Genomic DNA, 24,755 nt, shown 5'->3' with positions numbered 1-24,755 from the left:
TACTTATGGCCTATCATACCAATAATTACATTAAATGTAAATGGTCTAAATACAGAGATTAAAAGAGAGAGATTGTCAGAGTGGATTTAAAAACAAGACCCAACTACATGCTGTCTCACTTCAAATAAAATGATACAAGTAGATTGAAAGTAAAAAAGGATGGAAAAATATATGTCAAGCAAACTTTAATCGAAAGAAAGCAGGGTGGCTATATTAATATCTGACAAAGCAAATTTCAGAGCAGAGAAAATTACCAGAGGCAGAGAAGGACATTACTTGATAATTTTAAAAAGCCAATCCACACAAAAGACATGGCTATCCTGAAAGGGTATCCACCAAACAACGGATCTGGAAAACACGTGAATAAAAATCACCAATACAACTTGAAAGGAGAACTAAGACAAAGAACTAGATAACTAAAACTAGACAAATCCACAATTAGAGGTGGAGAGTTCAACACTCCTCTCTCAACAACTGATACAACTAGACAGACTATCAAGAAGAATCCAGAAGAACCCAACGTGACCACCAACATCTGTAGGATGCTCCACCCAGCAACAGCAGAATACACATTCTTTTCAAGCACCCATGGAACATATACAAAGATAGACCATATCCTGGGCCATCAAACAAAGTGCACTCGATTTAAAGGCTGTCGAGTGGCTCACAAATCTCCTGGAGGGTCAGAGAGTCAGATGTGAAAGCTCTGCCACCAAGAAGAAGAAGAATACCATCCAAGCCCCGCCACAGGTCTGCTCCTGCAGAGATGCCCCTGCCACCACCATCGGCCACAGACATCACAGCTGGCCTGTGCCACACACTGACTCCTCCAGGACCCCAACCACTGCTGCTGCTGAAAATGGATCCTTCACAGTGCCACTTTCCTCACATTACCCCCTTCGAGATCAAAGTCTGCTTTGGGGCATCTCCTTGAAGGAGTCTAAGTCATGAGTCCCCACTCAGTTGCAAATGGGTGCTGAGAAGGCAGGAGTCCACTCTGCTGTCGGGAAATCAAGACTCAGAATCCAGACACAAACCCTAGAAAGGTATCCCCAAGGGCAAATGCTACCTGCATGGGAAGTGCCCACTACGGAACGAATGGCCCCCAGAAGCCCACGCCGGCAACCACAGCCCACCATCTGCTCCTGGCCTGGGCCTGGGCTCCTGAGAATTCGCAGGCGAAGGCCTCGGCTCTCCTGGAGAGCTCAGTGCTTTCCCAGCTTCCCGCACACCCCCGCAGAGCTGGGCGCGCTGCCCACCCATGAGAACTCTTGGGTGGAATCAGTCACCAGTTGGAATGAACTCTTTGCCAGCTCCCAGCTTCTCAGCCTCCAGTCTTGCTTGAGTGAATCCTTATCTTCAGGCCGGGGTTGTTTTTCACTAGAAATGTATCGAACTCAGGCAGAGGACCAGCTCTCCGTCAGGAGGACAAGTAAGGGCGGAACATACACGTGTACACACACATTCACACATGACAGAGCTGCTCCTGCCAAGCCAAGAGAGAAAGACAAATGACTTCTTTACACTCTGCCCCAGACACACTGTATGAGATGCCCCTGGTCCCAGGTGTAAGAAATTGCAGGCACCCAGTGTGGGCAGGGAGAAAATAGCAACTGGAATAGCTCCCTTTGACCCCAAATCATCCAAGTTCCCGCCCATCCATGTGACACATTGGACTTCAGGACGAAAAGAAACAAGGGTGAGGAGAGAAGCGGGAAGCTGCCTGGAGAGCGGGTGAGAGCTTCGCTGCCAGGCAGACGGGTGCTCAGTTCCAGCTGGGCTGCTTACTGTGTGCCTTTGAAAAGTTAATCTCTCCACACTGTTTGTTCAACCACAGAAACAGGAGAATCAAAGCCTTCTCCTCAAAACTGTTAAGAGGGTTAAATTGAGATGATGTTGTCAAGTGCCGACACGTGGCAAATGATTGATAAGTCACTGTTGCTCATCTTATTAAGGCAGAGTTTGTTTCCTGGTGTTTGGTTTGGTTTTCAAGTAGAGACTATGAAGCCCAGAAAGAATGCTACTACACTTGCACCCTCTCAAAAGCAAGGGGACTGGGTTAAAGTCTTTAGAGGAAAACGAGATTGTCCCCTCCCTGAAACACAAGGCCCGGGAGCACAGCAGTCGACCGACACCGCGCCGAGCCCGGGCTGGAGTGCCATGCCCACTGCAGCAAGCTCTCCCAGGCTGGAGCTGGGCTGCTGGCTAGTCGGCCAGAGACACCCCAGCGTTCTCCAGCCACCCGGGGCGGGATTTGGGTCTAGCTCCTGGATCCAAGGTTTGGGGACACAAAGGTGGCTGCAGAGGACAGTGTGGCTGAGAACACGGTGCAAAAGGCCAGGAGAGCCACCTCCTGCAGAGGGAGCCCCGCCATTAAAGGGGGCAGGGAAGCAGCAGGTGGGCCTGACTGCCCAGCGAGCGAGCGGGTCAGGGCCATGGGAGACGAAGCCCACATCCATGGGAACCTCCAGGCAGAGAAGAGCGAGAGCCCTCTCAAACTCACTCTGAGACTATGCACGCCAGGAACAGCCGCTCCTCAGAAGGAAGCGGCCCCCGTGAATGCTCCCCATGGAACACCTCTCGTGGGAGCTGCCAATCAGAAGCCAGTCAGGAGGTGCAAAGACCACAGCTCCTGCTTCCGGCGAGTTCTGCCAAGTGGCTTCTGGGTCTGGTGGCTCGGTTCAAATCCTGGCTCCACAGTGACTAGCTGTGTGACCTTAGGCGAGCTGCTGAACTGATTTGTACCAGTTTCCCATCTTCAAAAACAGGGAGAGTAATCATCTCAGCCGTACAGGAGTGTTGTGAGAATTAAATCAGATAACGTCTGTTGAGCTCTTGCGACAGCGCCCAGGACGTATTGAGCACTAGGAACACAGTGTTCAATGTTCGTTAGAATTATCTTTATTATTATTAATATTAATATCAGGGCTGCTCTCCTCCCAACGTGGCTGCCAAGGAACCAGCTTAGGACACCGCCCTTTCCGTTTGTTGCGGGACCTGGAACATAGGGACGAAATCCATGAGGAGGTGAGAGAGTGAGCTGAAATCACAGAGGTGACCTCATTTCTCAGGGTCAACAGGACACAGTCAGACCCAAACAAGAGCAAGAGGGCAGATGCTTCCTGGGCTAACCAGACTTGCTTCAAAGTCCAACTTAAACGCTCACTCTGTGACATGGGGCACATGGCTTAACTTCTCTGAGCTTCTGAATCCTCACTCCCAAAATAGAGATAAAAATCCATAACACCTCCACGGGAGACTGACCCCTGTGGATTAACTAAGGCGCAAATGCACACAAAAGAGGTTTGCCCAGTGCCTAGCACATAGCTGGTCCCGGTGAAAGTTGGTTCCCACCCCCAGCTCCCAGCAGAAGCCAGCAGCTTCCGGCTTAAGTGAGTCAGGGCGATGAGCGCAACATCCGCGGCAAGAGGCAAGGTCTCCCTCTCCGCGGGCAGTCTCTCCTCTCCTCCCGGCTGAATTCTGAGCAACACCAGGTAAAATCTAGTAGCTTACCCCTGTTGACCTCTCCCCATGGGAGGCCTGAGCTCAGCGTCCAGCTCCTTCGAGGACTGTGTAACATTGGACACATTTCTTCACTTCTCTGGGCTTCAGGATCCTCATTTATAAATTGAGGATAATGACCCACAACAGCCAGTTTGCTGACTGAGTTCTATGGGTTCAATTACGTATGATACATAAAAGGGCATTCACTTAGCGCTTGGCACACAAGCGTGGGTGCCTCACATTTTGCATGATCACATCACTTAATCCTGACAACAATCCTATACCCACAATGTTTCAGCCTGAAACTAAGGTTCAGAGAGTTTACGCCACTAACTCAAAGTCACACAGCTACTGTGCCCAGTTTAAACAGCGGTTGCCAGACTCAAGCTTTGGGTCAGCCTCACAGAGAAAACTGCTTTGGCTGCCCCTCGTGGTCAACAACTCCAGGAGACCCCCGTGCGGGCTCGGAGCACTGCCTGCGGCTCCCCCTGCCAGCATCAGAGCAGCCCCTGGCTCTCAGGGAGCCCCACTCACCACACGGGGCTTCTCTGGGCGTCTGGGCCCACGGTTCACTTTCAGAAGCCGGGTGCGTGCCAGTTTCACAAGGAGATTGCTGGCAGGCCCCCTATCTCTGTTACTAGAGACTGAATTGTGGGTGAAAGAGGCCCATTGTGCGTCTCTGAATGAAGAATATCCCATTTAGAGAAAGAAGACAGCGCTGGTGAAAAGAGAGAACAATGCAGACCATTCACCAGATCAAAGCCAGGTGACCAACCGGGTGAAGGGCCACACAACCGGAGAGGGCTGAGGCCACGCTGGTGTGCGGGAAGAGGGAGCATCGGCTGAGCCGTCGAGATGCAGAGGCGCGAGGCCAAGCCCTCACTGTCCACCGCGGCCAGCTTACCTCCTGCCCATCGTGGCTAAGTCGAGGGCGTGGGCTGGCCCCAGCTTCTGCTGTTGGCTCAGTGGAAATACTTTTTGCACTAGATCATCTGTACTCAGCTGGGTCTCAACGTGGCTGTGCACGGAAATCATCTGGAGAGTTTTGTAAAATGCCGATACTTGGTCCCATTGCCAGGGATTCCGATTTCACTGGTGTGGGGCGCGGCGTGGGCACTGGGAATTTTTCAGAGCTCCCCAGGTGATTGGAAGGTGCAGCCAAGATTAAGAACCAGTAAGCCCCAGGGGCAGAAACGGCTTTGTCCACAGCGAGAGCCAGAGCCGAGCACAGGGCCTGCTGCACACTTGGTGCCCAATAAATACTTGTGGGATGAATGGGTGCATGGGCTGCTCCAGGACACCGGGGAGAAGGCACTCTGCCCCAGCTTCAGTGACGGCAGCTCTGTGTTTGTCACTCCCTCATCTCTGGGGATTTGGCACGAGGTTTCATTTTTTCCAAAGTTTGTCTGCTTTAAACACTTGAAAAAAAACCAATGGATCATAAAATGTCTAGCATTCTTTCCAACCCCAAAGCAACCTGATTCCAGCACCAGAAATCCCTTCTTGCCCTTTGAGAGCAGAAATGCTTTTCGGATGAATTCTCTGGGCGGGCGGGCAAGTCCGGGGAGGGGCACCTCTGAAGGCGGCCCTGCATCCCGTCTGCCCAGGCCAAGGACCCATCCCACAGCAGCCCCTGCTTGTCCTGGGCTGGCCCCTTCCTCAGCCTGCCCCTGTGGTCCGTGCTCCCCAGCGTTCCATGCTTGTTCCTCTCCCACTGCACGTCCATCCTCTCAGTGAACTCCACTGCTCCCCAAGTTTTAACTCTCGTTTATGTAAGTCAGCAACTCCGAATGAGTACCTCCAGCCAGCCCTTTCATTCTGAGCCCCAGACTCAGTTATCCAACTGCCTGCTGGGTGTCTCCACCGCAGCTTCCCTGAGGCACCTCAAATTCAACCCCAGGAATTAAGTAATGATCTTCCCCACCCAAACCTGCTCCCCCTCCCGCCTCCCTATCTTGATGAAGAGCGCCACATCCACCCAGTTGCCCAAACCAGGAAAGGGGACTCATCTTCGACCTCTCCCTCTTCCTCTCCCCTGCTTCACACCCCACCCTCTGAATTTTATCTCTAAAACAGCCACTGACCGATTCCTTCTCTTCTCCTTCTAATTCCTTTGTCCTCTACAGCACTGCCAGAGCATCTTGCGAAAACTCAGATCCAAAGATACCCTTAGGAATGAAGTTCTGGTTCCTTAGGAGGAGGACAAGATGGGTAGTCCACCCCACGGCATGGGCCACTTCCCATTCCCTCTCCCGTCGTTCCCTGTCACCTCCCTCCTGTCCTCACACCCTGACCACGCTGGCTGACCTGAGACACTGCTAGTAAGAGCGTATTTGCCGTTGATGGTGCCTCTCCTGCATGCTAGGTCCTGGTCAGGGGTGAACACATGATCATTCACCCTCGTTCTTCCAACTAAAATGCCCTGCCACTGTCTACACGGCAAACACCCACTCACCCTTCAAGGCTCAGATAGCACCAGCTTTCAAAGCTTTACCTGGCCTCTTACAGGGCATGCCAGATCGAGGGGCTTCTTAATAACAGATAGCAAACACTTGGATAGATGTGTTCTATGCCTGGCACTTTTCTAAGCACCCGACATATTTTAACTAATTTAATTCTCACAACAGCTCAGTGAGACAGTGACGATAATTACCTCTATTTAACAAATGAGTAAACTCAGATACAGAGAGGTGAAACCCAGGAGCTAGGACGTGAACTCCCTCAGAAGATGCTTTGAATCACTGCCTCCTATATCTGGATGCCTGCTTTACCTGCCATAAAGCAACAGCCAAGACTCGGAAGTAACTCAAGCACTTGTCAATGGATGAATGGATGAAGAAGACGTGGTATATATGTGTACACACACACACACAACAGAATATTACTTAGCCATAAAAAAGACAAAATCATGCCATTTGTGACAACATAGATGGACCTTGAGGGTATTGTGCTTAGCAAAATAACTCAGACAGAGAAAGACAAATACTGTATGATTTCACTCATATGTGGAAGATAAACAAACAAACACATAGATAAGGAGAACAGATTAGTGGTTACCAGAGAGGAAAGGGGTGGGGAGAGGGGGAAAGGGGTGAGGGGCACATGTGTATGGTGACAGATGGAAACTAGCCTATTGATGACCAAAAAGATGCAGTCTGTACAGAAGCTGAAATATAATAATGTACACCTGAAATTTACACAATATTATACACCAGTGACCTCAACAAAATAATCTTTAAAAAAAAAACTCTTAGCACATTTTTTTAGCTGAATACTCTTCTCTTCAATCAAAATCCTACACTGACGCTCAACCCGTTGCACAGAAAATAAGGGGCTAAAGACAGTAAGTGGAGAGAATGCAGCTCCCACACTCCCCCACCCCAGCATCTGTATTTGAAAGAATACCAAGGAATGCCCAGGCTCCAAAGAGAAGTGTTTGAAAAGCAATGTCCTAAGACACGTTTTGTTTGTCATTCTGTTGTTCGTTGGCAAGATACCCTCCATATCCAAAAGTGGTTATGAGATTTCAGGACTGTCTCCAGACCAGCAACACAGTTTCTGTGTCAAAACGTCCCGGGAGCACCTTCCTGAATGAAGAATCCTGTGCTGTTCCAGGTGGCTGAAGCTATTCCATTAAAACCCAACAGGTTTCAAAGCTTTGTTTTCTTAGAGGATGCAGGTATAGTTTACCCTCCTAGTAGCCGGTGCTCCTTTTGAGCGCCAGCTGTTGGCATGTGCAGGAGCACCCGGCTCCCTGAAGCCCTTCCGCCACACTCTGAGCGTACACGTCCTTGAGCACCAATGGTGCGCTTCGTTACTCTCCTGTCCCTGTGCCTATCGGAGGGCCAGGTATTAATTCTGTTTTCAGTAGTCTTATCTATAACAGCTTCTTCCCCACCCGTTCTAAACTGCTCTTTCTAAAAGGCTATGGATTTTCCAAAAATCAAACTTATAATTGTGCCTAAAGTAGAAACACGTGTCTGGAAAGAAATAGGGACAGAGAGGTTTCCTCTTAGTAACAGGATTGCCCTTTGGTGTAATGACTTTGAGACTTCTCTCCTGATTCTTATGAGGTCTTTTCCCATCCTCTTCATTCACTTAATACTTACTAGGCACACATTATGGACCCAAAAACTGGGCTGGATGCTGAGGACAAAAATAAGGCATAGTCCCTGTCATCAAGGGCTCACCAGTTTAGAAAGAGAGACAAGTAAACAGAAATGATGATACCACCACAGTATAAGCCCCGCGACCGCAGTATCTACAAAGCGCAAAAAAACACTTGACTCTGCCTTGGGGAGTGGTGGTGGTTAAGGAAGTCTTCCTGGAGGAGGTGGCATGTGAGCCAATTTCTGAAGCATCTATTAATAAGAGATCCACCTGTCCCACCACCACCAAAGGCAAAGACAATAGACTGGGGAAAGGGCATGCTGGCCAAGTGCAGAGACGAGGAGGTTGAGAAAGCCCACCGAGTCTGGGAGCTCCACATAGTCAGGCTGAAGCGTGTATGTCTGTAGGCAGGAATAGGAACAGGAGCTGAGTGAAAGCAGAAACCTTGGCAAGTAAATCGCTCATGACTTTAAGTGCTAGAAGGAAAGATAATGCAAACCTTCCAGGGCAGATTAACAATTGACTTTATCACACCCATATGCATACAATGAGCCAAGTCAACTTGCTGCAGGGACAAAAAGAAATACTGCCTAACATTGAGCAATTCCCATTTGCCAGACACTGCTGCAGAATTTTACGTGTATAATCTCTTTGAATCGTTCCAACAACCCTGCGGGGTGGGAATGCATTTTACATTTATAAATGAGGAAACTGAGGCAGGGAGAGGTTAAGCCACTTTCTCAAGGACCCAGAGTAAGAAAGCGGCAGTCTGGCCTCGGTGATGAGGCCTGAGCATTTTGGTTTCCTTGGAGTTGAAACAGGTGAGCTGTTAGGCCTAGAGAGCTGACAGTGAAGAAGAAAAGAAGATCGGAGGAGAGAGAGAAGAGAGAAAGAAAGAGCAAGAGAGAGAGACGGAGAGCACGCAAGGGCAGAAGAGGAGGAGGAAGAGGAGTTGTGGCCGTAGTTTCCCACGGGAGACCCTCTGAGCTAAGGTCTAGGGCTGGAGGCCCCACCCCCCAGAAGACCCTTTGGCTCAGGCCAAGGGAGAGTGGACGGAGCCCCGACTCCCATGGGTGGCGTCCAGGGGGAGAGCTGAGCCGCAGGCGGAACAGTGGGCATGGAGTGGAAACAGGGACAAGCCACAGCCCGGGGATGGTCAGAGCAGATGCCACCAAAGGACTCTGGACTGGGAGAGCCCTGGAGAGCCAGCCGACGCCAGCCCCTAGGTTTTGGCTAATGAAACTGGGAGAAGCTGGTTGATTCCTTCACAGGGCCCAGAACTAGGGCATGCTTTTTCTCTCTTTGCCTAAAATGGCCCATCTGGTCAAGGAAGAGGCAGGACCAAAATCCAAGTCTTTTCATCTCCTGGAGTTCAAACATTTGTCACCACCCCTCCCTTCCCACGGGGTCAACTGCTCAGCCAAGGAGACTTGAAGTCTAGAAGTCTCCCTGACGAAAGGGGAGGGCTTCCAGGCGGGGGCGGAGGGGGAGGGGGCACTGCTTGTGCAGTGAGCCTTGGCCAGCCTCGGAGGACCGGGCGTTCGTCTGCGAGGTGCATCCACGCACTGCAAGAAGAGCCCCCATGTCCTTGCTCACTCTTTTCTTGAACATCTCGACTGTCATTGAACAAACAGAATAGAGGCTTCTGGGAAAATAAACAGTGAAGCCTGGGAGCAGGAGGCGAACCTTTTGTGCAGAAACTTCAACGTTTGGTCATGAACGACGACTAGCTCCTGGGCATGCTGAAGCGCTCTGCACAGTGACCCCCCCGATGACGTGCAGCAGCATCTCCTAGTACTGCCTTGCTGGCTGTTAAAATTCAGTTGACAAACAGATGCTGTCCCCCATTGTCCCCTGCCTCCCTGACTCCTGTTCTTGGGACGCCCCCATACTACCCCACAAGCCAACAACTGAAGACTGCTGTTCAGCAAGGGGCCTCCAGACGCTCCAGGATAAGTGCTTATCGGTCAGCACTTGCGCAAGTTCAAATTGTTAAATATTTTGAATATTGCCCTTGCTTGCCAAAAAACTCTGCAGTTCAGTTTGACTAAGTTATGCAAAATTAATGTCTTACTACATAGTCTTTCCGTCAGCTTGGTGCAGATATCTATTAAGAATCCACTAAGGGTCTAGCCCTGTCCCAAGCACCAAAAAACAACAGTGAATACAACCTGACATGGTCTGTGCAGGGTTCATGGAGCCTCTGGTCTCAAGGGGCAAGCTCCACGCTCATCTCCACACCATCGTCCGTCCGATTAGATGCCCTGCCAGAGACACGCTGTATGATCTCGCAGTTCTCAAAGAGGGTGGGGCGGTCCCCCTATGGGGCTTTTGGAAATGGGAGGAGGCATTTTCAGTTGTAATAACTGGAGAGTGTGACCGGCTTTGAGTGGGAATGCAATGGACAGTCTCGCAAAAAAAGTAATCATTCTACCCAAAATGCTAGCAGCCCCTAGATTTGGTAAAGAATTATGAGCAATCAACCTTGAGCTGCTGGCAGATGGAATGGTCTGCATGCTGAACCACAGCCTGCCAGAGCTTTATATGAGCTTGCCGTTGAACGATTGGCCAGACTCTAAGCTGCAAACAGAATTTAAGGGGGGAAGTTCTGTTTACAGAATCCTATCCCACAGTCAGAGTGTTGCGTGTAACCAATGTTCCTCCACCTAGAGTCAGGCAAAGGGTTTAAGATTCTGAACACAATACCTGCAGGACCAATATATATATATTATATAAATACACATATTTACTGAACACTGTACTGCCACTAGCCAAAGACTGTGGATTATGAATACAGAACTTCAGCCCAATATGCAAAGAGTTAAGTCCCTTTCTTGTTCCTGTTTTTAAAAAAAAAGTGCAGTGTACCTCCTAATCCTTGTGGTTTCATTCCTCACCGGCCAGAAAGCATTGTCTGAACCCACACGCTTCTTTCTTAAGCTTCCTTTAGCGTCCCTCTGTTTAAGAAATAGCAGAAACAGGAGTATTATTTTCATCCTCAGCATTCACCTAAAGGAAAGCAAAGATCTCTTGTCCCTGATCACAGGGCTGGGAGCTGGCGAAATAAATTCTAGTGAAAAAATAAGTAGTTTAGAATGCTAATCCATCATTCAGCCAAAGCTGCAAAACATTTTCCTGTCATTACTCCTGTTCCCACCACATGACTGTGGGAGCCATAGCTCATGTATGGTAGACACGGAGTAGACAGGCAGTGAATATCTGTTGAGTGAACGAATCAAATGACCAAAAAAAACTTACAGAGGGTCACAGCAAGGTCCAAGTACTGCCTCATGTCACCAAGAAGTCAATTCCACGTGAGGCTCAGAGGCTGAAACCTGAAACTCTACCCTATCTCCTGTTAGATATTCAATAGATTTTTACTGATTTATCATAGTAATGACAGCTCATTGTTACTGAGTTCTTCTTATGAGCCAAGCACTGTTCTAAATGCTATACCTGGATCATTTTATTTACTCTTCTCAGCAATGCTGAGCGGTAGGTTCCTCGTTATCCCCATGGTACTGATGAGGAAAGTGAGGCAAGGAGAAATTAAGCTATGTGCTCACGATCACACAGCTCGAAAGGGCTGGAGCAGGTTTCCAACCCTCGAGTCTTATCTCCAGAGTTCAGCCATCCTGCTCTCCCGAAGAGGGACGGTAAGTCACTGACTTTCCATTAGCCGGAGCCCTTAGGATCCCAACGCATTCTGCTGGGCAGTTTTTAAAAGTTGTCTCAGAGAAATGGGAGTTGAGAAAGCTGCTTCTGAATCCTGGAGCATCACCATCAAATACCTCCGGAGCACTGTGCCCGACACCGTGCCAAACGCTCACCACTAAAGCCTGTATGAAGGTCCCGAAGCCGCCAGGCTATAGAGATTCCAAGGCCTGAGTGAGGGAGTCGGGTCACGGCTGGTGGCACTGACGGCCTTGGAAGGACACCAGGACTTGGAGAAAGAGGAAAGGCACGGAGGGGAGACAACATCACGTCTTCCTGCCAACAGAAAGGAGAGTGACCTGCCTCGAAGAAAGAACTTAATCCTTCTGGCAACTCGTTCCTGCTGTTAAGAACCAGGGGCCGGGTCGAAACCCAGGAAAAGCAATCAGCACAGCCCAGAACAAAGTCTCTGGGGGAATTCTTAAGAAGGCATTCCCAGGGTGACAGGAAAGAGCCTGGGGTTGGCCGCCATGATGAGAGGGGCTTTGCTAATGCCAAGAACCCAAGGGGCAAGAGTGGGTGTGCACAGGTGCTCGCACGGAAAGAGGCTACTCCTCTGCCCCTTTGAACTTAGAGGATTATACAACAGAAGCGTATACATCTCTCCAGAGGTTCAGCTTTCATGGGATCCTTTAATCGCTCCAATTGGCACCGAATCCCAACTTATTTATTCATTTGTTTTCTAGAGTTTCTCACACAACTCCCCTGAAGTCCCCAGGCAAACCTGGAGCTCTGTTCAAGATGAGTCACTCGGGAGCCCCAAGGGGTTCCCCTGGGTTGAGCCACTTCTGCCCCCAGCGAGGGATGCTAAGAACAGGTGTAGGGTGTGTATCCTTGAGTCAGGGCCTGGGCAACTTCAGAGGTCATGGAGGAAGAGGGCGGAAACACTGATGAGGGTGACTAGACCATCAAAGGGCCAGCATTTTGAACGTGCTCATTAATAATAATTGATGAACAAGTCTCCTCAAGGATGTTCTTAGGGATGTAGGGTTAGCACTATCGGTGTTTTACAACAATGAAGTTTTGAAGACTAGGTTTGTAGATTCTGTGCTGCCAAGAATACTGTCCATTATATGGGTCATGACTCTTTGATGCACATAACAGAAACCCAACTCAAACCAGCTTAAAACAAAAAAGAAAGGGGGAATTATTGGCTCATCTAACTGAAAACTGTATGGGAGGTTCAGGCATGGCTGGATCAAAGAGTTCAAACAAGCATCAGGATTTGGTCTCTCACTGGCAGCTCTGCTTCCTGTGTGTGGGTCTCACTCTTGAGCAGTCTTCTACCATGTGACAGACACTCAGCAGCTCCAGGCTTGTAAAGCCAGGTAAAAGAGAAATTCTTTTAAATTGCTCCAAGAAAGACCCTGAAATTAAGTCTCTCAACAGCATGATGGCTGATTTCCAAAAGCAAACATTTCAAAAAGTCACCACAATAGTCATAGGCCCATCTAGACTCAAGGGGAGAGAATCTGACCCCAGGTGTCAATGGGAGAACGTCAAAGTTACAGTGTAACAAGAGCATGTGGGCTGGATATTTTGTCGAGCCATCTCTAGAAAATATGGTGTGCAGGTGACAGGTATGCACACTCAAGTTTGAGAGCCATATCCTACACCAATTTTAGGCTCACTACTTATTTGATACTTTGTTTTCCAAAGTTCCTAGTATGTACGATGAACAAAGAGTCAAGACATTTATATTGAATACATAGCAAGAGGAAAACGTGGGGTATTTTCTAAGTAATGTCCTATTTTCACTCATCATTTCACCCAGAAAATATTCACAGAGCGTCTCTTACGGTCAAGGCACGGTCCTAGGCGCCAGGATAGAGCCGTAAACGAGATGGAACGGCCCCTGGTTTTGTGAAGCTTCAGTCCAGCAGAGAAGACAGTTCTTGTGAAGCAATTGCGGCTATAATGCATGTAATGACAAAGGAAACAAAGGAGCCAAGGGGACCTAAAACAGGGAGCACTCACCCAGTCCAGGGGGTCAGGGCGGGCCTGGAGGACGAGCGGGAGTTAGGTGGTCAGCTGTCACTTTGTCTTTAAAATTTGTGACAACAGACCCCCCCCCCACACACACACCCCTATTCCCCCTCTCAGCATTATTTTTCTCTATAGCTCTTTTCTTCACCTGACATAACGTGTATTGTATGTACATATTTTCCTTTATTATCTGTCTCCCTCGACTAGGATGTAAGCTCCATTGTCTGTTTGTTCACTGTGCTGCCCCCAGCACCTGTACAAGTGCCTGACACAAACTTAGCACTCAATAAATATTTGTTGGATAAATGCACAGTCTTCCAGGCAGTGGGACCAGCATGTGCAAAAGAACCTGAGGAGAGGGAGAGTGTAGAGCGTCCCAGGAACTGAAGGAGAAGGCAGCATAGCCGGGACACTGGGGGAGAAGGGTCCACGCCAGCGCTTCATTCATTTCCTCACCAAGAAGGATTGAGCGCCTCCAGCGTGCCAGGCACTGTTCTAGGCATAAAAAACAAACCTATTTTGAGTACTCAGAGGCAGAATTCATCAATAGTCCTCAATCAGTAACTAGGATTCATATGAACCTGTAGTCAAGACACTGTCACAGTTATTTCTCTAAGCTCGCAGATGCTCACCGTGTGCTCCTGTGTCCTGGTCCACGTCAGTTTTAGAGCCTAATTCTCCCCAAGAGCTCTTGGAGCACAGCAGCTGGATGGCTGAAATGCAGCCATGATGTATGCATCACTTCCTCAAGCCTCCTGGCAGAAAGTGGACAACCGTCAAGGCAGCGCTACAATTCAGTGCGTACTGGATGCTCCCACACGATCCAGTTGCTGAGTAATACATTTTTGAAGGAGTCCAGTTCTTCTTCAATAACCTTGTACATTAACAAGTCACCTTTAGACTCGAAGTTTAAATGGAAATATATATTAGCTTATTAGCAGAAGACATTCAGAGGTGACTGGTCTTTAGACAAACTAGAGTTCCATCTACATATGAGTATTTGCACATAGTTGGGTGAAGGTCAGTAGAGTGAAATCTAGAACCCAGAGCTTTTCGTGATCCCTTAGGATGAGAAAAACAGCTAAATCGTCCCTGAGGCGGACATGCCAAGAGTACTAGAAATGAAGCTTGAGCATAAATGCCAAGAAGACCTAGCTCCTTGACACCTCAAGAGAAAGGGGCTGCCTCTCCCCAGCCATTCCAAGGGTCCTGGAGCTTTCCCAACTCAGACCCCCGGAATTCTCCACTGAATTTGAGAAAGGAGAGCACTGCCTTCCTACACTTCTGAGGTTCCTCGCGGGGCTAGCCCTGTCCCACAGAGAGGACTGTGGGCAAAACAGAAGCCCCAGCTATCTGTCACAGCACGACGAGCACATCTGAGTGGAAGTCACAGACAGAAGCCCATCCTGGTGTGAAGTTGCACTGGAGGTCTTTCCTGTCCTCTGTGACCCACTGAGCTGTGACGGACACCACCGTCCCACCACGACAACCATCACTACGCTCTTGAATATTCTTACCCAGGAGCTGCTTCACTTTGGGAAAGGCAGGCACCTGAAGACAACGACTAGGTCAGGACTCGTCCAGATGCACGTGGTCGACCCCAACACAAACTAGTGTAAGAAAAACTCATATGTTGGTTTTCATAACTTAAATGTCCATGGGTACCTGGATTCGGGAATGCTGGATCTTCGAGCTCAAATACAATCTCACTATCTTCAGATCTCTCTCTCTCTCTCTCTTATCTCCATCCATCCATCTCCACCACTCTCCAACTCTCAGATTTCTTCTGTTGGCATGGTAGCCTCCTTCCCTCATGTCAAAGAGGGCTTCCTCCATGCAGCCAGGAAAAACGGCCCCACGAAGCACCAGGTTCACTGCCCTTGGTGTTGCTCATCTCAGAGGAACAGAGGTCCCCCATCTCAGGTCCATACCCACACCCCGGGAGATGCTGACTGGCCCCGTTCGGGGAGATGCCCCCTCCTGGACCCATCACAAGGCCCAGGAGGCTGGAGCCCTCTAACTGGCCAACCCGGGGAAGGGCAGAGCCGTGATTGGAGCAGAGGACAGATGACTTTACCAAAGGAAAACTGAGAAGCTATTACCAAGGGAAGAGGACAAGAAAAGGAATGCTGGGCAGACAAAATAATAAGAATCCCCCATATCACTCAATGGCTACTTGCTCTCAAGCCAGAAGGAAAAACCTAAGGACTAGGGCTGTATCTTTTCTGGGACCATGATTTCATTACAAATGAGAGTTCCATGAATTCATCCTCTTACCCCTGCTCCCAGTGCCCACACTCTGCCCAGCCTTTGTGCCTTAATCCAATTACTACCATGTCTGTGAGGCCTTGCCTGCTGGCCCCAGATCAAGGGTGGGTATCCTACTTACAATTATCCAGCACTTGCTATGTGCCAAGAACTGCAACAAGCACTTTGCCTATATTATCTCATCTAACCCGCACACCTCCACAGGATAAGTCCTATTATTGCCCCCGTTTTAGTTTGCTAAAGCTGCTGGAACAAAGCACCACAAACTAAGTGGCTTCAATGACAGAAATTTGTCGTCTCACAGATCTGGAGGCCAGAAGTCTGAAACCAAGATGTTGGACAAATTGGCTCATTCTGAGGGCTAAGGCGGAGCATCTGCTGCAGGGTTCTCCTCTAGCTGCTGGTAGCCCCAGGCATTCCCTGGCTTGTCGACCGCATTCTCCTTGTGTGTCCACATTGTTTTCCCTCTGTACATGTCTGTCTGTGTCTCCAAATTTCCCTTTTTTTTATAAGGACACGAATCATATTGGATTAGGATCCACCCTAAGGACCTCATCTTCTTGATCATCATCAAAACTTTATTTTCAAATAAGGTCACATTCATAGGTACTCGGGCTGAGGACGTCAACATCTTTTGTGGGGAACACAATTCAACTCACATCTGCCTTTTTTTTTTTTTTGCATTTAAAGTACCACTCTTTTTTATTTTTTATTTATTTTTTATTATGATTATGATAATTTACAACCTTGTGAAATTTCAGTTGTACATTATTGTTAGTCATGATGTAGGTGCACCACTTCACCCTTTGTGCCCACCCCCCAGCCCCCCCTTCCCCTGGAAACCACTAATCTGTTCTCTTTGTCTACGTGTTTAACTTCCACCTATGAGTAGAGTCATACAGAGTTCATCTTTCTCTATCTGGCTTATTTCACTTAACATAATACCCTCAAGGTCCATCCGTGTTGTTGTCAATGGGACGATTTTATCCTTTTTTATGGCTGAGTAGTATTCCATTGTATATATATACTATATCTTCGTTATCCAATCATCAGTTGATGGGCACTTAGGTTGCTTCCACATCTTGGCTATTGTAAATAATGCTCCAGTGAACACAGGGGTGCATGGGACTTTTAGAATTGCTGATTTCAAGCTCTTTGGATAGATACCCAGTAGTGGGATGGCTGCATCATATGGTATTTCTATTTTTAATTTTTTGAGAAATCTCCATACTGTTTTTCATAGTGGCCGCATCAGTTTGCATTCCCACCAGCAGTGTCTGAGGGTTCCTTTTTCTCCACAACCTCTCCGACATTTGTTACTTTTTGTTTTGGTTATTTTTGCCATTCTAATTGGTGTAAGGTGATATCTTAGTGTAGTTTTGGTTTGCATTTCCCTGATGATCAGTGATGATAGCATCTTTTAATGTGCCTATTGGCCATCCATATATCTTCTTTGGAGAAATGTCTGTTAATGTCCCCTGCCCATTTTTTGATTGGGTTGTTTGATTTTTTATTGTTGAGTTGGGTGAGTTCTTTATATAGTATGGAGATTAACCCTCTGTCGGATATATGACTTGCAAATATTTTTTCCCAATTGGTAGGTTTTTTTGTTTCAATCCTGTTTTCACTTGCCTTGAAGAAGCTCTTTAGTCTGATGAAGGCCCTTTTGTTTATTCTTTCCATTGTTTCCCTTGTCTGAGAAGACATGGTGTTCTAAAACATCCCTTTGATACTGATGTCAAAGAGTGTACTGCCTATATTTTCTTCTAGAAGCCTTATGGTTTCAGGTCTTACCTTTAGGTCTTTGATCCATTTTGAGTTTATTTTGGTGAATGGTGAAAAAGAATGGTCAATTTTCATTCTTTTACATGTGGCTGTCCAGTTTTCCCAGCACCATTTGTTGAAGAGACTTTCTTTTCTCCATTGTAGGCCCTCAGCTCCTTTGTCAAAGATAAGCTGTCCATAGATGTGTGGTTTTATTTCTGGGCTTTCAATTCTGTTCCATTGATCTGTGCACCTGTTTTTGTACCAGTACCATGCTGTTTTGATCACTGTAGCTTTGTAGTATGTTTTGAAGTCAGGGATTGTGATGTCTTCAGCTTTGTTCTTTTTTCTCAGGATTGCTTTAGCAATTTGGGGTCTTTTGTTGCCCCATACGAATTTTAGGATTCTTTGTCCTATTTCTGTAAAGAACATCATTGCGATTCTGATTGGGATAGCATTGAATCTGTAGATTGCTTTAGGTAATAAGGACATTTTAACTATGTTTACTCTTCCAATCCATGTGCATGGAATGTCTTTCCATCTATATCGTCACCAATTTCTTTCAGGAAAGTCTTGTAGTTTTCATTGTATAGATCTTTCACTTCCTTGGTTAAATTTTATCCCAAGGTATTTTATTCTTTTTGTTGCAATTGTGAATGGGATTGAGTTCTTGAGTTCTTATTCTGTTAGTTCGTTGTTAGAGTATAGAAATGCTACTGATTTATGTATGTTGATTTTATACCCTGCAACTTTGCTGTAGCTGTTGATTGTTTCTAATAGTTTTCCAGTGGATTCTTTGGGGTTTTCTATATATAAGATCATGTCGTCTGCAAACAGTGAGAGTTTCACTTCTTCATTGCCTGTTTGGATTCCTTTTATTTCTTTTTCCTGCCGGATTGCTCTGGCCAGGACCTCCACTGCTATGTTGAATAAGAGTGGTGACAGTGAACACCCTTGTCTTGTTCCTGTTCTCAGAGGGATGGCGCTCAGTTTTTGCCCATTGAGTGTGATGTTGGCTGTGGGTTTGTCATATATGGCCTTTATTATGTTGAGGTACTTTCCTTCCATATCCATTTTATTGAGAGTTTTTATCATAAATGGATGTTGGAGCTTGTCGAATGCTTTCTCTGCGTCTATTGAGATGATCATGTGGTTTTTGTTTCTCATTTTGTTAATGTAGTGGATCACGTTGATTGACTTGTGGATGTTGGACCATCCCTGTGTCCCTGGTATAAATCCCACTTGATCATGGTGTATGATCTTTTTAACATATTACTGTATTCGCTTTGCTGGAATTTTGTTGAGGATTTTTGCGTCTATGTTCATCAGTGACATTGGCCTGTAGTTTTCCTTCTTTTTCTTGTCCTTTTGGGATCAGGGTGATATTGGATTCAAAGAATGTGTTAGGAAGTGCTCCATCTTCCTCAGTGTTCTGGAATAGTTTGAGAAGGATAGGTATTAAATCTTCTTTGAATGTTTGGTAGAATTCTCCAGAGAAGCCGTCTGGTCCTGGACTTTTGTTTTGGGGGAGGTTTTGGATTACTGTTTCAATTTCTTTACTTGTGATTGGTCTATTCAGATTCTCTATTTCTTCCTGCTTCAGTTTTGGGAGGTTGTAAGAGTCTAAGAATTTATCCATTTCTTCCAGGTTATCCAATTTGTTGGCAGAAAGTTTTACATAGTATTCTTTTATAATCTTTTATATTTCTGTGGTATCTATTTTGATTTCTCCTCTTTCATTTCTAATTTTATTTATTTTAGTCTTCTCTCCTTTTTCCTTAGTGAACCTGGCTAAGGGTTTGTCAATTTTGTTTATTTTCTCAAAGAAACAACTCTTTGTTTCATTGATCCTTTCTACTCTCTTTTTTGTTTCAATTTCATTTATTTCTGCTCTAATTTTTATTATTTCCCTCCTTCTACTGACTTTGGGCTTTGTTTGTTCTTCTTTTTCTAATTCTGTTAGGTGTTGTTTGAGATTGCTTATCTGAGATTTTTCTTGTTTATTGAGCTGAGCCTGTATTGCAATGAATTTCCCTCTTCAGACCACTTTTGCTGCATCTCAAACGAGTTGGTATGGTGTGTTTTCATTTTCATTTGTCTCCAGCTAATATTTAATTTCTTCAATGATCCATTGGTTGTTCAGTGGCATGTTGTTTAATCTCCACATTTTTGCCCCTTTCCCAGCTTTATTCTTGTAGTTGATTTCTAGTTTCATAGCATTATGGTTGGAAAAGATGCCTGATATTACTTCAACCCTCTTGAATTTGTTGAGGCTTGCTTTGTTTCCCAACATATGGTCTATCCTTGAGAATGTTCCATGCGCACGTGAGAAGAATGTGCAACCTGCTGTTTTTGGATGGAGTGTTCTATATATATCTATTAAGTCCATCTGGTCTAGGTTTTCATTTAATTCTACAATTTTCTTGTTGACTTTCTGTCTGGATGATCTGTCCATTGGTGTTAGTGGGGTGTTGAGGTCCCCTACTATTATTATATTGTTGTTGATATCTCCTTTCAGTTTTGTTAACAGTTGCTTTACGTACTTTGGTGCTCCTGTGTTGGGTGCATATATATTTATAAGTGTTATGTCTTCCTGGTGGAGTGTCCCTTTTATCATTATAAACTGCCCCTCTTTGTCTTTCTTTATCTGTTTGGCTTTGAAGTAGACTTTGTCTGATATAAGTATGGTGACAACTGCTTTCTTATGTTCATTATTAGCTTGGAGTGTCGTCTTCCGTCCCTTCACTCTGAGTCTGTGTTTGTCCTTGGGGCTGAGGTGTGTTTCCTGGAGGCAGCATATTGTTGGGTCTTATTCTTTAATCTATCCTGACACTCTGTGTCTTTTGATTGGAGAGTTCAATCCATTTACGTTTAGTGTGATTATTGAAATGTGGGTGCCTAATGCTGCCATTTTGTCACTTGTTTTCTGGTTCTCTTCCATTTCCTTTGTTTCTTGTCCCATGATTTTTGGACTACTGATTCAGGGAGATAGTTTTCTATATTGGCTTTCTTCTTATTGGTAATTTGTGTCTTTATTCCTGTGATTTGTTTAGTGATTACCATGTGGTTTGTATAAAACATTTCATATATGAGATAGTCCATTTTCTGATAGCCTCTTATTTCCTTAGATTAAGCCATTCCATCCTTTTCCTCTTCCCCTTCTAGGTTGTTATTGTCAGATCTTTTTATTTTCTTCCTTCTTGTGTTGTGAGTTTGTGGTTAAAAGGACAAGATTATATTTATTCTTGGTGTTTCCCTTCCTTTTATCTTTAATGTTATACTTAGCATTTGCTAAGCTGTTCTGATGGAGAGCTGCAACATTCTGATTTTGTCTTTCTACTTACCTCCTTTGCTCTGGGTTTTGTAACCCCTTTCCTTTTTCCTTTTTTTTTTTCAAGTGTGAAGGTCTTCCTGAACATTTCTTGTTGGGGGGGGGCGGTCTTGTGACATCTGCCATTTTTTTAACATGAGGAAAATGAGTCTCAGAGGATTTATGTAATTTGCGTGGGTTACAGAGTGAGTAAGCAGCCTAGACACTGAGGTCTTCACAACTTAACTAGGTCTGTATTCTGGTCCTTCTCCAGAACTCTCATCTCTCTTCAGGACACTCACCACTCCACCTTGTCACCGCTACTCCAGGATCTGTGAGTAATTTTGTGCCACCCTTCTAGACTGTAAGCTCCTTAAGTCAGGGCCTTATCATGTCTATTTCTGTTGTCCCAACACACCTAGCAAGGACTCCATCGATACCCCTCAGAGGAATGGGGGTGAACACCAAGGCCGGGGGCAAATCTGACTGTTGTTCTTCATAGATCATTTCATTTATGAACCAGATAAGGCTTGTATTGGAGAGTTAATTAAATAAAACAAAAACTTTCATTGGCCTCTCTGGTTTAATTCATTCATTCTTTCAACAAACATTTAATGAGTCCCTCCTCTGAGTGGAGCACAGTGCTGGGCACTGAGGAAACAGATAAAGCAGATAGAGTCCACACCCTCCTGGAGCCCCATAATCTGGTGGACAAGACAGATGAGTCAAACACAGAGTCTCAGAGTAAAGACTGTCTTGGTGTCAGGAGTTCTTAGAAAAGTAATGAAGACAGGAAAGCTGGGACCCACACAACTTCTAAGAAGCTGGAGAAGAGACTCTACCAGCCAAAGAGCATCTTAAAATACTGAACTTGAATATAAGAGAACACCAGCAGTAATTGCCCCCTCCTGATGTGGCCGAGAGCCGAACTGACAGGAGAATGGATAAGAAACTCTGACCCGGAGCTTGGCTGAAGCCAATAAGCCATAGGAAAACCTCACATGAGCTACAAATCCAGGTCAATTTGGGGCTCTGCTCCTCATCAGCTGTGCACAGTTAGGCAAACCTCTTAACTTGTTAGTTTCCTTGTCTATAAAATGGAATAATAATAATAACAAATTGACCAGGTTGTTATGTAGATTGAGTGAAACAAATATGTAAAGCACAGGCTGTAGTCGTCAAGTCTCCAGAAGTGTAATGAAAGCGGATTATGGGCTGCCAGACCTGGGTTTGAATTCCAGCTCTGCTCTCATGCCACCTTGCAAAGCTACCAGACCTCACTGAACCTCAGTTCCTGCCTCTGTAAAGTAGGGAAAGTCGTCATCTACCTCCTAGAGTTGCTGCGACGATTCGTGAGACAGGTGTACAGGACGCTTAACCAAGCCCTGATGCGTCAGGGTGGGTAGTCGTTCTGTTAGTCCTGTTCACAAGGCCCTTGGTCTCCGTCTCACCCTCTGTTCTTGTCTAGGACTCCTAAAAGAGCTCTTTTGTTTGAAATACATATAACATAAAATTTACCTTTTTAGCCATTTTTACTTGTACAGTTCAGTGGCATTCAGCACCTTCACATTGTTGTGCAACCGTCACCACCATCCATCTCCAAAACTTTTTCATCTTCCTAATCTCAAACTCCAGCCCCATTAAACAAGAACTCCTCGTTCCCTGTCCCCCTACAGCCCCTGGCAACCACCACTTTCCTTTCTGTCTCTATGAGTTTGACTGCCCTAGGTACTGCCCGTGAGTGGAATCATACAGCCTTTGTCCTTTTGTGACTGGCTTATTTCCCGGAGCATCATGTCAGCAAGGTTCATTGTCATGTTTCATGGTTGGAGCATGGGTCAGAATTTCACTCTCTGTCCCTCTTTAAACTCAAATGCGTCTGCGGTTCCCACCTCAGTTTAGGTCACTGTCCCCCAGGTGGAAATATGGAGACGCGCTATTGCAGGAGACAGTGTCTAGATACGAAAGAAACACACAATGGGTTTTTCCTGATTACAAATGCCAGGGATATTCTTCCCCCTAGGACAGTTGGTGATCGCTGTAAATTCTTCTGAAGGCCACATCACCTTCCACGGCCTCTTTGAGGAGAGATGTGTTTCATGCAGGAAATAGCTTCACTGAGCTTTGCATCCCATAGGGTGGGGCAGGGCTGAAGCAACAGGCAGCCTCCAGCCAATGCTTACTCTGCAAACCCCATTGCAAGGCCGTAAATCTACATTTGCCCCGGTCACCAGTCTTTCTCTGAATCCAAAGTTGAAAACATCCTCCTGCTCTTCTCAGTTGGGTCATAAATCTTTCCTTAATCTTATTCATTAAAAAAAGAAAAAACAAAGTGTTATTGTGGGTTTTAAAGCCGCTCCCTCATGCTAATGAACTTGGCTTGTCAAGGCCTCCCCTGCCAGTCAACGGCTCGCTGGCTCACCCCACTCCAGGCGGTGGAGAGGTGCCCTGCCCCGGTTGCTACTATCACAAAGATCTGCAATGGTGTTTGTAACAGTGGAAAACCGGAGACAACCAAAACATCGATCACAGGGACATTAAATAAATTACAGCACATGCATAAGACAGAATAGGATGAAAGCCATTAAAATCGTGCTGAAAAGCAACAAGTCACAGAAAGGTGTTCAGGATCGTGAACACACAGACATTGCATTTGTGTATGTGTGTGTGTCTTAACTGCAGCATTACTAAGTGTGCACTCTCTGTGACTTCTCTTTTTTTCGGCTTTGTCTGCATTCCGCTGAGAATACCTGTTACTTTGAGCATCAGTTCCTGCGGATGTCTTAACAAGTGACCACAAACTGGCTGCTTTACAACAACAGAAACGTGTGTTCTCCCAGTTCTGCAGACCAGAAGTCTGGACGAAGGTGTCAGCAGGGCTATGCTCCCCGCAGAGCTCCACAGGAGGTCCATTCCTGCCTCTGCCAGCTCCAGGTGGCTGCCAGCACCCCTGGACTTGAGCCCGCACCACCCCAATCTCTGCCTCCATCTTCACATCTCTTCTCCTCCTCTGTGTGTCTGTCTCGAAAGGCCCTTTGCCTCCCTCTTATAAGGATACATGCGATGTACGTAGGGCTAATCTGGATAATCCAGGATAAGCTCCTCCTTAACTTAATTACATCTTATTTGCTCTTCAACGTATAACATAATAGTCACAGCTTCCAGGAACGAGGACGTGGACATGGCTTTTGGGAAGCTACCTTTAGGCCCATTACACTTTATAATCAACAAAAAGAAATCTTATGTTTTCACATACTCACCGCTCTGTGAATTATTTTAGCCCAGGGCCTAGTGCCTGACTCATGATAGACACAAAGTAAATATTTGTTGAAGAGGTGAATAACCTGCCCAGTAGGATAAGGAATTATAAATGATTTCTTTCCTTTTTATTTTTCCTTTGTTATTTTTTGTTACTATAGCTTTCAGATGCCACTTAAAAGGTATTTCCTTCTTTTTTTTACCCATCTTCAAATAATTGTCCCTCTAAAGCTAGGAAGCTAAAACCGTCCCATAGTCCAATATTATGGCACGGAAGGAGGTGGAGTTTTCTTGGCTTGGGCTCCACCCCCAGGGGCTAAATGAGGGATGGACTCCCACTCCCTGGTGCCCTCCTGCAGCAGCTTCTTTTCTGCAGCCACCCCAAGGCGACATGGAGCCAGAGACTGACACCTTAAGAAAGGCTCTTTCCTATCGTCTTCCCTTCTCCTTTCTGGCACGGGGAACACTGACGGGAACCATGCTCAGAGGCTGGGCACCCGAGAGTGGGCTATATTACCCAGCATTCTACTGGAGAACTCCTTCAGTCCTAGACATCACTTAGCCCCATCGGAGCTAGGAATGTGGAACCGCTGCAAGGTCTAGCTCAGGAATGGCAAGTAGATGTGCCTATGCTCTGCCTGCCACACACACACACACACACACACACACACACAAGGAAAACACTGCCAATAGATTGTGACAATCTTTACACACAGCATCAGGATCCTTCTAAATATAGCTCCTCAGGCAGCAATAGCCATCTGTCTAATTTGGCATGTGAAATAGCCATTTTCCATTCCTTATCTAGTCTGTGTTGGAAAAGAATCCTCATCATCGACAA

General features: G+C 46.3%; 1 long non-coding RNA gene across 1 annotated transcript; it reads right to left on the bottom strand.

The window, feature by feature from the left end:
- Positions 1-2,881: 2,881 nt before the first annotated feature.
- LOC138916374 (uncharacterized) lies at positions 2,882-4,697 on the bottom strand. Its single transcript, XR_011423609.1, has 2 exons — positions 4,409-4,697; positions 2,882-2,997 (listed from the first exon to the last, which is right to left on the bottom strand). It is a non-coding gene; the product is annotated as an uncharacterized lncRNA (long non-coding RNA).
- Between the last annotated feature and the right edge of the window lie 20,058 nt (positions 4,698-24,755).

Source organism: Equus caballus, chromosome 12 (assembly GCF_041296265.1).
Source record: "Equus caballus isolate H_3958 breed thoroughbred chromosome 12, TB-T2T, whole genome shotgun sequence".
Taxonomy (NCBI): Eukaryota; Metazoa; Chordata; class Mammalia; order Perissodactyla; family Equidae; genus Equus; species Equus caballus.
Note: the sequence above shows the minus strand (reverse complement) of the source record. Positions and strands in the feature narration are given on the sequence as shown.